General features: G+C 50.1%; 1 long non-coding RNA gene across 1 annotated transcript; it reads left to right on the top strand.

Moving 5' to 3' along the window:
- The first annotated feature begins 598 nt into the window (after positions 1–598).
- On the top strand, positions 599–14102 carry LOC124965992 (uncharacterized). Its single transcript, XR_007105303.1, has 3 exons — positions 599–691; positions 12553–12627; positions 13142–14102. It is a non-coding gene; the product is annotated as an uncharacterized LOC124965992 (long non-coding RNA).
- Positions 14103–14998: the final 896 nt, after the last annotated feature.

Raw genomic sequence — 14998 nt, 5'->3', positions numbered from 1 at the left:
GGACCTACCTAGCCCCCTAGGCACAGCAAGGACCTGAGTGGAGTCCTCAGCGGTGGGATCCTAGGTGTGCAAGTGTTAAGTGATGAGTCAGCGGTGCAAGGGCAGATAGGAGAGACCCAGGGCCAGCTCCCTGCATGTGAGCACTTCAGGCCCAGGATATAGGTTTGGCAGGGCCCAAGCAGCCAGGTGCAGCAGGATGCTAACAGTGTGAATGAGAGCAGCAGAGATTCAGCAGGAGAGGAAGCTTGGTCTCAGGGGCCAGGGGACCTCTTGCGCAGACATCACGAAGCTTTGGTTCTTGGAGTCAGTGGGCAACCATGACATCTTTTACCAGGTGCTTGCCCTGGCCTGGTTTTGTTTGATTCTCATTTCTCACAACCCTGCGAGGGATTTTGTCATTGTTTGATTCCAGATGAGAAAACTAGAGTTTTCAAGAGTCACTCAGCTGCTAACAGTAGGGTCCAGGCTGGGGCTATCAGTCTGTGGGAGACGTACAGCCCTTGAATGTCATTCAAGGTCCCTGTGCTCTTATTGGGAGGGAGGAACCCAGCAGGTACAGGGTGGGGCCTGGGATTGGTGAGGAAGCCTTGGCAATGAGGAGAATTTTGAACTGGGCTCTTGAATGATGATGCCTAGGAGTTTGTTGGGCAGAAGGCAGCTTCCAGCAGAGAGCAGCGCAAAGCCTGGAGGTGTGCGTGAGAAAGCAGGGCGGGGCTCGTGCATGGGCGTGCGGAGGTGGCCTGCGGGCGGCCGCGCCTGGGGGCAGCATCTAGCACAGAGCAGGCGCTCAGAATGGTTTATGGAATGAACGAACGAGTGGTCCCTCCGGGGTCTGTCAGTACACAGTGGGGGTTCAATAAATGCTTGTTCAATGGACGAGCGGTACTTCCTTGGCCCAGCACAGTGCTTGGCACGCACCGGGCGCTAAGGAAGACGTGCAGGACGCTCCCAGGCGTGGATGGAGCCGAGGTGCGGCGGGGTTGCCCGGGAGAGACTCGCGCGGGGGCCGGCGGCCGGCAGGGACCGTGCAGCACCCCCGCCGGTGGCTCGGTGTGCGCTAACGCGGAGCAGATGGCGGGGGCGGCGCGCCGGGCCGGGCGGGTGCGCCGAGGCGGCGGCAGCCGGGCCTGATTAGGGCCCCTCCCGCTGGCGGCCGCTGCGCTTTGAAGTGAGCCGCTGCCGGCCGCTCGGGCCGCCGGGCCGTCCCTGCCGCCAGGCCGTTGGTCCCGGGCTGGCGGCGGGGCTGGCGCGCGTGTTTATCCAGGTGCGGGCTGGGGGCTGGGCTCGGGGATCCTCTTTCCTGCGGGCGCATCTGGGACTTCAAAGCCAGCGCAGGGCTCAAAGGCGGCCTGCTGGGGGCGGGGCGGCGCGCGGGCCCCTGGTCCCAGCCGGCCGGCCAGAGGGGCCCTGCACCGCCCACCTCATCCTTCCCCTACAGAACGGTTTTTGGACAACCTACTGTGTGCCGGAAGCTGTGCTCCGCAGCAGCCGCACATATGATCTTCAGAAGCAGGGGTGCTATGGTCCCCATTTTACAGGTGAGGAAACCGGAGCTCAGAGAGGCCAAGGACTTGTCCATGGTCATCTGGTTTCCAGGCCCTCCCTGTGGTCTTGCCTTTGGTTCCTTCCTTCTGGCTGTTCCTTTTGGCATCGTGGTGCCTTGGGCCTCCTCCATCCAGGGGCACAAAGATTAGTTTATGATAAGCAGTTCGTGATGTGCAATGGCTGGAATGTCTTGAGCCCCTGCCGAGCGCCAGATGTGTGCCAGGGCACCATCTGCTCACAGGACTCTGTGGGTGGGTGCCCATAGCTGTCCTCAATACAGAGAAGTCAAGAAACTTGCCCAAGGCCACACAGCTAATCAATGCCAGAGTCACAATTTGAACCCAAGGCCTGTTGCTCCAGAATACTCCTTGTTTCCTTCTGATTCTCCCCACTTCTTCCAAGGAGCCCTCTCAGGGGACCCCAGGTCAGGGTTCTGCATCAGCAGAAGAGCCAATGGTTGTCTACACCCTGGATACATTGCATCTTGCTACTCAGACACTAGTAGCACCCAGCATCCTGTTAGAATGCAGACTCTCAGGCCCCTCTCCAGACCTGCAGAATGAGAATCTGCCTTTTAAAAGACCCCAGTGATCTGATACATGTTAAACTTTAAAGAGCTCTGGACTACAAGGACATTTTGGGCAAAAGCCTGCTATTGGTGTTGTTTGGGAACCTGTCTTTTTAAGACTGTACCTCCCTCATCAGACTGGGAGCTCCTCAAACAAGAACTGAGCCTCCACCATCCGACCAGAGGTGCTTTCAAGGCAGAGCTGTTCTTCCAACAGACTAGGGTCTCTCTAAGGACAGGGTTTGGGCCTCGCCCACCAAACCTGGTGTGGAATTAAAGCAGATATGGTTCTAGGTCTCAGACCAGGGGTTGCCTGGAGCCCCTGGTGCCTCCCCATGTGATAGGAGCCTCTGTGGCCCCAAGTGGGTCTGCTGCCTCAGACTCAGGATCCCTTGCGGAGCTTGGCTTGCTTCGGGTATTGGCCATCTGCAAGAAGAAGAGCTGGTTAGTGTCCTTGCTTCTCAATGTGGAAGCTCAGGTAGAATGTCCTCAGCATTTACTTCAAGATTCTTATGACCCCTTCTTGCACTGGATTGACTGTCTGGGGGCCTTAAGAGGGTTGTGGGGGTGAAAGGGCAGGTGCCAAAGCTGGGCAATGTGTGCTGCCTGACACCAGGTCTCTCAGGGCAAACATTTGTCCTGTGCATCACCAAGGGACCATTCGGGAGATAGGAAGCCCTCCACTGGGCATAAGCAGGAGCCTGCTGGCAGCGGGAGGGTATTTTTAGAGCTTTGACTGACAGCCCTTTATTGAGCTGTTGCTGCGTCCACCCGGCCCCTAGCCCCTTCTAGCCTGAACAAAAAAGAAAGCACATTGTCATTTTGTTAAGAACAGGGTTCTGGCAGCCCTTCCTTGGTCCCTGGCCAACTGGACAGGTTATTTCTCACTGTGGCTGTGGTCCAGGTGCCCCCCGCTGGCACTCCCAGCGTGCCCCGCAGCCTGACCCTTCACACATCTGGCAGTGATAAATGGCTTCAGCGTCGCCCCATCACCTTGCACACTCTGATCCTGCTCACTTTGTTCTCCCTTTAAAGCCAGTGGGCGGGTGGGGGAGGGGGGCTCTCTCTCTTCTTCCCCTTCTCCACCAGCCGTCTCCTGGATACTTGCTGGCCTGTGCTGTGATACAACTTGAAAGGGACCGCAACACTCAGTTATCTGGTCTGGGAAGTCCGGCCTGAGAGTTGTCTGTGCTGACTGGTGGAGTACGTGGGGGCAGGAGTGCATGCTGGTGGGTGGATGTGCATGTGTGTGCGTGAGCACCATTTGCATGTGTGTGTGTGTGTGTGTGTGTGTGTATGCATGGATTTGGGGATGTGCCAATATGTGTACCTTTTAGCTAATATAACTTTATCATTTATTTTGATCCCTATTAGGGCAGGACCACCCCATTCCCACCCCTTACACAAATAATCCTCTGTTCTTGTTAGACATTGTCTTGATGGCCTAGTAGGTCGATTCTTAGGAATATGATCAACAAGATTTGGGCATAAATGTAGACCAAACATCACATACTGGAGGGCTAGTGTAACATCTCTAAGGTGGAAACTACCCAAATGCCTCTCTCTGCACAGAATGGATAAATAGGTGGTGAGATGGGTACACATCCAGCTATCATACAGAAATGAGAATAAACGATGAACAACTCGGGCAGCAGTGTGGTGGGTTGAAAGAAAGAAGCCAGGCACAAAAGAGTACATATGGTGTGATTCCATGCATAGAAAGTTCAAAAATGGGCAAAGCTAGTCAATCAAGGCAGAGGCCTGGGGAGCGGCTATCCTTAAAGGGAGAGTGACTGCAGAGGTCAGAGGGAGGGCTTCTGAGGCGGTGTTCTCTTTCTTTGATATGGTGCCTGGTTATTTGGGTACGTTCCCTTTGTAAAAATTCATTGAGCTGCACATTTATAATTCATGCGCCTTCTCTGTGTGTATGTTATCCTTCAATCAAAAGTTCAAAATCTTGTATTTTGTTTTTGTGTTATAGTCCTCCATAGGATTTTTAGAGTCAGTTTGCTGAGTTCACTGGAAAATTCTGTTGGGGTCTTGGTTAGAACTGCATTATGTTATAGATTTATTCAGGAAGATTTGCCTGCTTTGTGATATTAATGCTTTTTCTCCATGGACATGGTATACCTCCGCTTAGATCAATTTTACATCTCAGTAAACTTTTATGGGTTTCTCCAGAGTCCTGCGATTTTATGGTTGGGTTTATTCCAAGGTAGCTTGCAGAGTTTTTTGTTTTTATTTTTTGTAATTGTGAAAGGGTCATTTTTCCCCTCTTTTCAAATCAGTTTTATTGTGGTAAAATATACATAACATGTAATCTGCCTTTTTAACCATGTCCAGGGCTGCAGTTTGGTGGCATTGAGTACCTTCACATTGCTGTGCAGCTACCACCACATCCATCTTCATAGCCTTTTCGTCTTCCCCAACTGAAACTCTATGGCCATTAATATAACTCCCGACCCACCTCCCCTCAGTCCCTGGAAACCATCCTTCTACTTTCACTATGAATTTACTGAGTTTTTGTATCTCACATAAGGAGAATCATACAATATTTGTCTTTTTTAAAAAAATTTTTTGGTACCAGGGATTGAACTCAGGGGCACTTAATCACTGAGCCACATCCCCAGCCCTATTTTGTATTTTATTTAGAGACAGGTTCTCACTGAGTTGCTTAGTGCCTCGCCATTGCTGAGGCTGGCTTTGAACTCGCGATCCTCCCGCCTCAGCCTCCTGAGCCGCTGGGATTACAGGCAAGAGCCCCGCAATATTTGTCCTTTTGTGACTGGCTGATTTCCCTTAGCATAATGTCTTCAAGGTATGTGTGTGTGTTTCATTCCTTTTTAAGGCTGAATATTTCTGCTCTATGTATCTGCCACATTTTGCTCATACACTTATTCATTAATAGACATTCAGGTTGCTTCCACCTTTTGGCTCTTGTGACTAATACTGCAGTGCACATGGGTGTACAGCTAACTGTCAGAGACCTTGTTTTTAATCCTTTTGGGTACATATGCCCAGAAGGGAATGGCCAGATCATATAGTAATTTTTAGTTTAATTTTTGAGCAACTGCCATACTGGTTTCTGCAGTGGCTGTTGCCATTTTACTTCTGTGTTGCTGGTGTGTGGAAAGCTATTGGGTTTTTGAAAATTGGCCTTGCAGGTGTGCGACATTCCTGGGTGCACGCGGGTGGGGAGGGGAGGAGCAGGAAGCAGTGGTGCCAACCAAAGCTTGCCCCTGAGGTCTCAGAATGCTTCTGACTGACGCGTCACAGAAGCACCCCCTCGCAGAACTTGGTGACCTCAGTCACCTGAGGCGGAAGGTAAGGTGAGCCCTGGGCAGGATAACCAGCTGCTCGATGGTGTCATTCTTTCTCCTTGACCTTCAAAGCCAGATGGTTGTAAGGGCTGCCTGACCAGAGAGGCCACAGGCCTGCTTGCCATGCTTAGCAGGAGGGAGCTCACTGCTTCCCAGGCAGGGACTGGAGCTCTCTGCCCTCCCAAGCGCATGACTCCAGGAGCCCCAAGGCAGGCCTCCATGGGCCGTGGCAGATGCAGGCCACAGAAGCAAATAATGGGAACAGGGGGACATCCAGGGCCACTGTCCACTGCAGTCGTGTAGTAACAGCATCTGCACTTCATCATGACTCAGAGTCCTGTCACCTGCGTGCTTTGGCCAGCCTCTTTCACATGCACAAGGTAGCCGTCCCAGCTTCTGGGTCACTTCCATGGTGGTGGGGAGACTGCCTCTTCCTGTACCTCTCTCTCTCTCTTGCACTTAACCACTGAGCCACATCCCAGCCCTTTTTCATATTTTACTTAGAAACAGAATCTTGCCGAGTTACTTAGGGTCTAAGTTGCTGCGGCTGGCTTTGAACTCACGCTCTTCCTGCCTCCGCCTCCTGGCTGCTGGAATTACAGGTGTGCACCACCACACCCGGCCCTGTACATCTCATTTTATGAGTGGGGGAAACTTCTCACAGGTCCCAGCTTCTTCCTGTCATTGGCCAGAATTGCATCCGGGTCATCCCGAGACCTTGGGAAGTGGGCACGCCGTGCTGGGTTAGGCTATGTCCCTCTGGAGGGAGGAATACTTTCCCCAGGCTTGTGGAGCAGGTGGACTGCAGTGGGAAATGGGCAGGGGGCAGGTGGGAGCAGAGACTCTGAGCCTTTCCCTCTGGTCTCTCCATCCTGACCTCCGAGGACAGGGTAGAGGGTGTGTGCGGGGACTGCGTGGTCAGGGAAGACTCCCTGCAAGAAGTCAGCCAGAAAGAAGGAGAGAAGGGGCATGTTCTGACTGGGGGGAAATGAGGGCAGAGGGTGGCGCCTGAAGGAACAGAGGGATGGCCACATCTGGCGGAGCACACGTGGGGGCTGTGCCAGCTGTGCCTCTGGTCGTATGCTTCCCGACTAAAGAAGCAGGCCTTGAAACACGGCTCAAGCCCCAACTCAGGGCTTCTCTTTCATCTGCTGGGCAAATGTACGTTGAGTGCCTTCTCTAAGCCAGTCCTTGGCACAGTGGAGTCTGCAGCACATGAGGAGCAGCCCACTTCTCGTGGTGTCCCGTTCCAGAGAACCGAGCTGCCCTCTGATGCAGCGTGACCAGAGCCACATCTGCCTCCCATGTCGCTTACTCAGACTAGACTGCTGGTGGCTGCTGGCTTCAGCGTCCCTCCTAAGGATCCCAGCACAAGGTTGGTGTTTGGCCTGTGGTTCTGCATCTTCTCTGGGGATGACCGTTTTCCATGAGTGATCGAGGTGCAGGACAAGGGACTGGACGCTGCCTCACTCTGGAGCAACTCCCAAGGGCCTTTGGGTTGCCAAAGATCCCCCTGGGGTTGGTGGAGGCCTCTGATGTAACTGCCCGACTCCTCCCATTCTTGGCCTCAGTCCCCTCTCCTCCTGGCGCGGGTCCCGAGAGTGCTCCGCAGCTGTCCTACTATGAGGGCATGTCCATTTCATCACCTGGATCCTGGTGATCCCACGTAAGGAAGATCTGTACTAAAGCTAAAAGGAAGAGCTATTTTAGAATTTTCAAATTTCCCCATTTTCTCTGTATACACACACACACACACACACACACACACAAACACACACTGTGTTGGGGGGCGGTAAATATTACAGAGTGATAATTTAATTTAATTAATTTAATATAAGTTGCTGAGGCTGGCCTCCAATTTGCCATCCTCCAGCCTCAACCTCCTAAATTGCTGGAATTATAGGCGTGTGCCACCACATCCCACTGAGGTATTGATAATTTAGATGACAAAGGACAAAGTTAAATATATTCCATTAGTTTGTTTGTTCCCTGGTGTTATAAATGCACAGCTCCCATTTGAAAACACTGGCACTTTGTAACAGATGGGTATTTACTGAGCATATGTGACATGCTAGGCTCCCTGCTAAGCACACGCACGCCCTTCTGTATTGTGTTGTGCCTCGCTGTAGCAATATGAAGTATATTATCATCAGCATTTTAAGATAAGGGAAGCAGGGCTGAGAGCAGTTCAGTAACTTCCTAAGATCACAGAGATGAGCTATCAGTCAGGATTGATCAAGGAACTTCAGCCAGAATGAGCGACACCAGAAAACAGATTCCCTGTGGGCACTAGACCTTCTCTAACCGGCAGGCTGTTGCCTCTGTAAGGGGTTGAGCCTGAAGTCACTTGAAGTTGGTCACCAGGGAAGGAGGCTGCATGGGGATAGGGAGGATCTATAGGAAGCAGAGTCTGCCTTCCCCTTCTCCAACCGCGACACCCTGGGGTACACTGGGGCACTTCCCCATGGAGCGGCACATCCTGGGCCCAGCACTGTGGGAGATCTAGAAGAAGCTGGAGAAGCTGCATGTCGTCCCTGTCCCCGCATGAGGCCAGCCAGCAGGTGAGCAGCCTACAGGAACTGCTCCTGTGTCCGGAACTCTGGGCTCACTTTGAGCATAACAAGTCCGGCTGCTCCTTCACTTCTCTTTTGAACTCACACAAAATGTCTGTTTTGGTCAATGTGACCTCAGAACCATTTGGAGATTCTGGGAAAATGTGATTCCTGCTCAGCTAAGTTAGCCCAGTGCCAAGACGTCACAGGTACAAAGCCGTAGAGCTGGAATCTAGGCTTGTCTCGTGCTGAAGACCGTGCAGTTTGATTTTCACTTGGATCAACCAGAGGCAGGTGGGGAAGGGGTGGATGGAGGTGTAGGATTCCCTCCTCAAATGTGACTTCAAAGCTGGTTGGGTAACAACATGGGTGAAGTGAGCTGGGACACAGTAGGGAGTGGTGGAGACTGTAGCAAACTGAAGAATTGTTTAAAAGGAGTGGTCATTCCCCAGCTCCAACCAATGGTTGCTCTTTAGGAATGTGGGCAGGGTGTGGCCAGACAATCTGACATTCTGTTTGTCACTATGGGGTGGAGATATTAAATTTGGGGTGTGTATATAAAATCTGCCAATTTGAATATATTGGCAACCAGTTTGAGTTTTTTAGTCATGGCTGAACGATCCCAAGTCAGTTTTGCATCATTGTGATAAAAGACCCAACATGAACAACTAGGAGGAGGAAAAGTTTATTTTGGCTCATGGTTTCAGAGGTTGTGTCATGGTCAGCTGACTCCATAGCTCTGGGCCTGAGGCGGGCAGAACATCATGGTGGAAGGGTGTGGCAGAAGAAAACTGCTCAGTTCACGACAGCCAGGAAGCAGAGACAGCTGTGCTCACCAGGGACAAAATATAACCTCAAAGACATGTCTCCAGAGAATACTTCCTCCAGCCACACGGTACTTGCCTACAGTTACCCCAGTTAATCCATTCAAGTGGATTAATCCACTGATGAGATTACAGCTCTCATAATCTAATCATTTCACCTCTGAACACTCTTGCATTGTCTCACGAGTGAGCTGTTGAGGGACCCACATTATCCAAACCATCACACTGACTATGGATTAAACTTGACCTTGGGTTTTCAGTTTGTGCTCTGAGACTTTAAAGCATTCTTCCTATCCTGGCAGACCCTCCCCAACATACCTTGACCCTAAAGACTCCCATTTTTTCAGAAAACCTGGGAATAGCTCCCAGTCCCCAGCTTCAGCTGCCACACCAGGTAGTCACAAGAACCTTCTTTTGCTTCTAGCCACCTTCCAGTGTGCGAGCGGTACTGAGCAGTCTCTGGCTGATAGGGCTATAGCAGATGGAGGCAAGGGCTGGGCCTTTTCTTTCTCACAAGGAAGATATGTTTTATTCTCCAATAGGAAAACATTTTTATGTTAACACCTGCACATTGGTAAATGCAAAAACACACTGGTGTAAACTGTTTCTGCTGATGCATTTTTTTTAGTGTTACCACTTGGCCCTTCTCTATCTTCTTCTTTCCCTCTCCCCAATGACACAAGCTGGCAAGCCAGTAGCTGTCTTCCATGTCTTAATCCATTCTCCTTCAATCACTGAGCAACACATCACATGGACTTTTTTTTTTTTTTGGTACCCAGGATCAAACTCAGGGGTGCTTAACCACTGAGTCACATCCCCATCCCTTTTTATTTTTCTATTATGAGACGGGTCTCGCTAAGTTGCTTAGGGCCTCCCTAAGTTGCTGAGGCTGGTCTGGAACTTGTGATCCTCCTGTCTCAGCCTTCTCAGTCTCTGGGATTATAGGTGGGAGCCACCACACCCGGTTTTATACATGCACTTTTATAGGGCCTTTCTGACTATCATTCAGATTGCCAAAGTGAGATACTAGGTTTGCTTTTCTGCATTTTGCTTTCCTTCGCCTATACTGTAGAAATCCCTTGGTGCAGTCCTAAGTCCGTTTTAGGGCTTCTGAGCAATATTCTAGCCTGTACCGCGCCATTCAGTTCCTTCTAGTGGATCCTCAGCCCACTCATATCAGCGTGAGCCACGGGGACGCAGTGGCCACCAGCAAACCCTGGAATTACAGCATCTTAACAAAGCAAGAGGGCTGCTTGCTTGCTCCTGGCTCCTTGCAGCAAGGTCGGGCAAGGTTGGGCAGCCCGGTCCTTCTGCAGCGCTGACTCCACCCCCCATGGCTACTCAGCAGTCACCCCCAAGCGGAAGAGAGGAGGAGCTCTCGTGCAGCGGGCTTCCTGGTCACGTGCCACTTCTTCCCCCCAGTCTGTCCACCAGAACCCAGTCACGTGGTCTCAACCAACCACCAGGGAGGCTGGGAAACAAGGTGGCCCTGGGTCTCCGCTGCACTTTCTTTTGTTTCTGTCATTTGGTGGGGAGCGGGGGGCGGGGACATTAAATCAACATCTGTCATCACTTGTCCTCAGGATGTGGTAATTTCTATCACATCGATTTCCAGGGTTGGGATTGTCAGGTCAAAGGAAAAATTTCAACGCAAAATTTATATTTTAAATGCAAAATGTTAATGGGACTCTAAGTTTTAACCCGAGTTGCCAGATATCTTCTCGAAAAGTCTGGAATAATTTCCATTTTCCGCAGCCAGACAGGAGGCTGCCCTGCGCAGCCCACCCCCCCCAAGTCCGTGCCAGCCATTATGTGATTGTTCCTTTAAACTTTCCTCTGTGATACCTCATTGTCAGTTTAATTTGCATTCCCCTGACCACTAATGCGTGTGAGCATCTTTCCCTTTGTTTGTGGCCACTCGGCTTCCTTCTTTTGTGAATTGCCTATTCATGTCCTTTGCCATAATTTCTTTTGGGTTGTCTGCCCTTTTCTTTCCAATTTATAAGAGCCCTTTGTATATTATAGATGTTAACCCTTTGTCCTCTGCAAAATTTTTTCCATATTTATTGTGTCTATTACCTTTGCTTAGAGATCTGTTGTCTTATAAAAGAGGAACATTTTACATGTCAAATGTGTCTTTCCTATTTCTATATTCTGCTGTCTATTCCTGGAGGGACTCTCCTAACTTGGGTCCTTTAAGAACATGCTCTCCCATGGTGGGCTGTGAGCTTCCAGGCTCCTCCTCCCGTCTCCGAGGGGTCTGCTGGCACCATGGCTACTCCTGGCCATGAGATGACCAATGGCTCCAACTCGAGTTCTACACAACTGTCCAGGCCTCTGGTAGTTGAACTTTCTGGGCCCCATGGAGGGAAGTTGGGGAGGCAGGGTGCACTCTGGAGGGGCCCTGTCTTGGACTCTGAGTCCTGGATACCAGAACTGGCTTTGAGTCACCCAAGTGACATTGACTGAATCACTTGGCCTCTGTCCTCCATGTTGCATTGGCAACATGGGGCATAACCCCGGGCCTGCTCACTTCTTGGAATGCTGGGATTCTCAGGGGATCGCATGGAGGTTCAGGACTCGGTGAGACTGAAACATGGTTCAGATGTTGAGACACAGAAATAAGGTGTCTAGTCTTGACAGCAAATGACTTAACACGCCTCCTTTTGTTTCATCCTCGGCAATTCTAGAACAAGGTTTTCCTCTTCTTAGAAATAAAGAAGTGTGGGCCCAGAAGGGGGAAGTCCAGTGCCCAAATTTGCACAGCCCGCAAGTGGCAAAGCAAAGATTTGAGAACCTGAGTCATTGCATGGTGTGTGTGTGTGTGTGTGTGTGTGTGTGTGTGTTTGTGAGAGAGAGAGAGAGAGATGGGGACCCTGATGAGGAGAACTACATTTTTTGAGAGTGACCATGTGGCATCTGAGGTCAATATGCAAAGCTCGGGCAATTGTGCAGACCAGCCTGGGTATTTTCTGGGAAAGGAATAGTCTTCCTGAAGACATGCTCAGGACCCAGAATCTACAAGAGTGGACAGAGATGGCCTCCAGGCAAGAACCCAGGGGCATGCACAGAGCTGATCTAACTGACCCAGGAGGAAGCGGGCACCCTGCTGGCCCCTGCACCCAGGGATTGGAGGTCTGGCTTGAGTGCTGCAGAGGAGCCACAGGGCTGGAGCTGGTGGGGCTGGGTAGCTTCAAGAAGCAGGGCCTCTAGGCTCAGTCAGACTCACGTTGGACTGTAGCCAAACCCTGGAGAGTGGGCAGCCAGGTCAACATGAGATGTAGGTGCTGCTTCCACACACTCAGAATCCCATGGGCAATGGCTGGCATTGTGATCATCTCCCCTCAGCCTAACTCCCTTTCTTTGCTAGTAAATCCCCAATCAGGTGGCCATGTCTTCAGGAAGATTGTTCCTTTCCCAGTCATGGAGGTCAATCTTAATTGGACTAAGCCGATTGTACATATCAATGGCATTCTGGGCAGAAATGAGCCTGTGATCCAATTCTGGATAATGAGAGGAGAAGTCTATGAGGGCAATGAGGCTTTATCCCACTTTAGTTGTTGTGTGAGGATGTGATGCTTGGCACAACTGCAGCCGTCCTGTAACCATGAGGAGGATTAGCTCTTTCAGAGTAGCAGAACGGAAGTAGCAGAAATATGGTCATTAGGATTTTGATGCAGGTGGACTCAGAAGACCCTGTCCCTGTGCTCTTTAGTGAAACAACGTATTTCTCTTGTTTTTAGCCACTTTGGGCTTCTGTCCATTGCAGTCCAAATGGAGCACATTTTGCAGGGGTGGAACTACAGTGCCAGGGTGAGGTGAGAGAAATATTACATAGCTCAACAGTTCTCAAAAGTTTTAATCTCAGAGTCACCTTATGCTCTTAGATTTACTAAGGACCCCAACGTACCTTTGTTTATGTAGGCTGTCATTACCAATATTCACTATATTAGAAATTAAAACCAAGAAAATTTATGTCTCTATTTAATAATTTTTGAAATACTCATGTTAATATAAAAATATTTCTAAAATAAAAACCAGCTAGAGTTTCCAAAACAAAAAAAAAGATTTGTTTGAAGAGCGGCATTGTTTTTCATTTCTGCAACTCTCCTGATGTCTGGCTTAATGGAAGACAGCTGGCCTCTCCTGTCTGCTCTGCATTCGATCTTGTCCCAATGTCACATGCCCTGTAGCTTCTGGAAAACTCCACTGTACACTCAAGAGAACACGATGTTTCCGTTTCTGGAGTCATTTTCTGGGGGCTGCCAGAACCACTTAGCACAAACTTGATGACTTACAGTAACAGAACTTTATTTATTTATTTTTTTACAGTTCTGGAGGCCAAAAAGTCCAGATTCAAGGTGCCAGCGGAGCCCTGCTTCCTCCAGAAACCCTAGAGGAGACCTGTTCTTTGCCCCTTGCAGCTTCTGGTGGCGGGCTGCCTTCCTGCCTATGGCTGTGTTACTGTAGTCACCTTTGTGTCTATTTCGACCTTATAAGGACAGTTGTCATTGAACTTAGGACCCCACAGATAATCCAGGCTGACCTCATCATCTCAAGATTCTGGGAATTGAACCCAGAGACCCTTTACTACTGAGCTCTATCCCTAGTCCTTTTTATTTTATTTTATTTTATTTTATTTTGAGACAAGTTCTCACTAAGTTGCTAGGCTGATCTTGAACTTGGGATCTTCCTGCCTCAGCCTTCCAAGTTGCTGGGATTATAGGCATATGCCACCCCACCTGTCCGTCTCTAGATTCTTAACTTCATTGCATCTGCAAAGACCCTTTAGCTAAATAAAACCACACTCACAGTTTCTGGGAATCAGGACGTGGGTATTTCATTTGGGGGGAGCACTATGCAAACAGTACAATATCATTATGAAAATAAGTTTGTGGAACCCTGAACGGGTCTTGGGGGGTCCTTGGAGTTCCTGGGCCATACTTCAAAAACCAGGGATCTGCCTTCCACACATGTGTAAGGAGCTCCCAAGGCAGAGAATGGAAGAAGACCAAGGATGCTTTGCCCAGTAAGCTGGTGAAAGTAAAGTTTCCTTTGGCGAAGGAGCCCGGAAAAGTGGGAGGAGAGATGTCTAATATGTGAGAGAGGATCAAGGTCAGATGGAAGCAGGGCAGAGTCATGGAAGGGGAGGCTTTGAAATACAGGGGCGTGTAATGATACATCCCCACCTTCACCTTAAGACTGATAAAGAGGTTGTTCACAAAGAGTTTGGTGTGAGTGATTCTGGCAGAGAGAGGGCCTTCAAGAGAAGCATCTGGGGCTCTGGTCTCGGGCACTGAACAGGAGCAGGAGGGCTGGATGGTGTAACGACCCACCACTCCACCAGGTCAGATTAGGATCGGGAGGGCAGGGGTGATGGAGAAAATCTAAGAGACCACCGCCCCCCAAACACCAGATTGTGAGAGAAGTGAAGTTCCCATCCTGGGCCCCAGGGATGACCAGTTTGCAGGCAAAGCCAGTGGGTTTCACGTCTTCTAGGGTATATTGGTTGTATCTCAATCCATGCCCAAGTCATCTAGCTGAACCACAAGGGGGATGAGGAATCAGGCAGCCTTTATGCCTGTCCCACCTTCCCAACGGGCCCCCTCACGTTGGGACCCCTAAGACGTGCGGATCACATTGAAAACATCACAGACTTAGTCCATCCCCTCCCCGTGTGACAAGTGGGGACTCATAAAAGAAATGGTTGACGATCCTGTCAAACAGATGCAACCCACCAAACTTCACAGATTCTCTTATGTATAAAAAGCACCTTTAGAATAGGGGCCAGAAAACCCTGGAAAATACCAGCAGTGTATTTGAAAAGGTAGGCACTAATGATACCCGGTGATGAAAATCAACTCGGGCCAGGTTCTTTTCCCCAGATAGGAAGATTGAGCTCCTGAGAAACGCAGAGGCAAGTGTAGAAAGCAAGTTTTTTTTTGTTTGTTTTTGTTTGTCTTTGTTTTTTGTGAGGGGAGGGGCGGGTGGTACCAGGGATTGAACTCAGGGGCACTCCACCACTGAGCCACCTCCCCAGCTCTATTTTGTATTTTATTTAGAGACAGGGTCTCCCTCAGTTGCTTAGCACCTCGCCTTTGCTGAGGCTGACATTTTTTTTTTTTTTTTTTTTGGGAGGGGGTGGTGCTGGGGATTGAACTTAGGACCTTGTGCTTATGAGGCAAGCAT

The sequence above is a fragment of the Sciurus carolinensis genome, chromosome 16 (assembly GCF_902686445.1).
Source record: "Sciurus carolinensis chromosome 16, mSciCar1.2, whole genome shotgun sequence".
Taxonomy (NCBI): domain Eukaryota; kingdom Metazoa; phylum Chordata; class Mammalia; order Rodentia; family Sciuridae; genus Sciurus; species Sciurus carolinensis.
The sequence above is the reverse complement of the archived record's forward strand: the minus strand, read 5'-3'. Positions and strand labels throughout refer to the sequence as shown.